Source organism: Convolutriloba macropyga, chromosome 1 (genome assembly GCF_964194025.1).
Source record: "Convolutriloba macropyga chromosome 1, txConMacr16.3, whole genome shotgun sequence".
NCBI classification, from domain to species: Eukaryota; Metazoa; Xenacoelomorpha; order Acoela; family Convolutidae; genus Convolutriloba; species Convolutriloba macropyga.
Genome location: NC_134468.1, coordinates 21,658,220 through 21,661,056, shown reverse-complemented (window position 1 = coordinate 21,661,056; position 2,837 = coordinate 21,658,220).

The window sequence follows — 2,837 nt, the reverse complement described above, 5'->3', positions numbered from 1 at the left end:
TTTTTTAAACCGAATAATTTCAAGTCTCAAAAATGAATGTTTTTCAACGAGTTAAGTCTCAATAAGTTTACTAAAGAATCACAATGAAACAAATAGGACCTGTCTTTGGTTAGACTAAGCAAAAGGAACCGACTATAGAGGCAGAAAAATTACAAATATTGCGAAAACACAAATTAGTGAAGCCATTAAAATCAATAGCTATTATCTGAATTTTATGTATTTTTATTTCAATTTTTGTTTATAGTAATTCAACTAAATATATACTGAATGAATCAATAAGTTAAATAGAGCCACATTTTAAAATCATTGGGATCTCTTATTACGCGATTGTGCTAAAGGAAGAGAAAAAGAAACACAAATACACCAATCACATAACTTTTTATATGAAAACACATTGTCCAACAAACAAAACATTAGTTATGTCATAATATCAGTAAACATGTTAAATTGTAAAATACATGGGACCTCTCAATGATGAGAACACGTTACAAATTAATAAAAAAAACAACAAAAAATGAAAAAATTGAAAAATAATTAAAATCTCAAAAATGTATAATATTAAAAAAAATGTATAATATTATAAACTTGAAGACTAATCGCTATAAACAGTCTCCTTCGGGTAACATTGTTTAAGCAATCCTCACTTACAAGCTTATGAAACCGGTCAGCATTTTACGGCTACCTAAAAAATAAGAAACACAGCTAACACAGCAAATTCAAAAAAAATTGAGAGAGAAGCCATTAAAAAGTGAAATTTTCAGTTATAGTTTTTCCAATTTCAAATAATTTCTAACTGCAATGGGATTCTTCTTCTGAACAGTTTGACTGCAAAAAATCAACGAACATGAACAAACACATTAAAACAACAAAATTTTTTTGAGAAAAAACGTAGTAACAACGCCATCAAATTCAATAGCCTTCAACGGGAGCTAATAAATACGCTAAGTTATTCCTCGGTGAGATAACAAAAAAATGAGAAGGTTGGCATTCATAACTCATCAATAAGACATTACAAAAAGTCATTGGCTATGAAAACAACAAAAAACACAGGCAAGATCCAAAAAATTGATAGAAAAGTGCGCGAGGAGTGTCGAAGCCCTTTAAACCATAAGTTTTTCTCTGAAACTCTTTGTATGATCCACTGAACGTTGTTATCTCTAAGCCCATGAAACTATGAATATTAGGACAAAGTGTGAGATTCCAAAAGGAACCAGAATTAAGAAAAAGAGATCCGAAAATTTTAAAAAAAGTTATGGAATCTCGTGCATCGAAGTCATAACACCAATAGTTAGAACATAAAACCGCTCACCAGATTAATTTTGGTTGAATTGAAAAAGGACCGGTCATTACTGAGACTGACTTACCGGTCACGAACTAAGGATTAAAATCGTTTAAAGTTAAATTTTCTCGGAAAATCACTTTTAAAGTCTTATCAGCCATTGAATCCAATAGCTTTCAACGGAAGCCAACAAATACGCTCAGTTGTCCCTCGATTGGACAAAATGGATATTTTTTATGCATAGATAATCGATAAGACATCACTATATGCCTTATGACAATGGAAACAACAACAAATACAAGCAATAAGAAAAACTTCAGTGGAAAAGTGCGCGAAGAAAGTGTCGATGCCATTTAAACCATAAGCTTTTCTCTGAGAACTTTGTTCAAGATCGGTTGAAAAAATTCTCCAAGCCAATGGGAGATATTAATATCAGGTGATAAGATTTCAAGAGGGACCAATAAAACGAAAAAATCCAAAAAATTTTTTCGAAATTTCGAAAAATTGTATCATTGAAGGCATATAACAAATAATAAGAAAATAAAACCGGTAACCAGATCAATCTAAGTTGCGGTAGAAAGTAAGGGGGGTCGTGTTATTACTGAAGTTGATTTACAATTCAGGAAAATTGTTTAAGATTGGTTATTGTTGAAAAATTTCTCGAGAAACCATTTTTAAAGTCTTAACAGCCATTAGCTCTCCACTCAATGCTCTAGATAGGTTCTTTTAATGCTCATCATGAAACCTATTGCACTTTTAGGCAACGAGTCTATGCCATACGACTCCACAAATTTATTATAAACTCAAAAACACAAAATTTCATTTAAAATTCAGGTTCGTAGCCAAAAAAAATACGAGCGATTCTTTGAAAACGAATTTTTGGTTCATTGGGCTTCATTAGACAGTGAATCAGGTTTATCATTAACGCAACTTTGGGATGAAAAGTGCCTAGTCTCTATCTGACATAAGAAAACAAAGAAAACATGATTTTTGTTTTAAAAAAGCGCCCTCAAATAGAATTCGGTAATTTTTTTTATAGTATACTTCCCTATGAGACCAGAACTAGTCTTTTTACCGCCTTTCGTCTAATAAGAACTCCATATTGATTCTTTTTGTGGCGTGAAAGGTAATTTTGAATCAAAATTCATATAAAAATTATCTTAATTTGAAGAATTACACTAAATTACTCATAAATTACACTAAAAGTGAACAAAATATCACATGTTCACACAAAATTTCAATCCTGGATAACTCCACGAAAAAAAAATTCAGAAAATCTTTTTAATTTCAAATTCTACGCTGGACGGGCTTTTTAATAATACAACTCACAATTCTCTACCATGAATGTCCATCTGTCAAAATTGACTGAACAAAAAAAAACCCATTTGAGTATATAGATTTTCCCCCATAAGTGGGGCCGGAACAATTAAATTTTACTTTTCCTCTTCCGAAAATTTTTTTTTAATATTAAAGGATGATGATTAGATTTTGCTTTGGCGTTCGCACATTAAGTTCCGACCCGCTCATCTACATTTTTTACTTGTCTGCCAAATGAGGA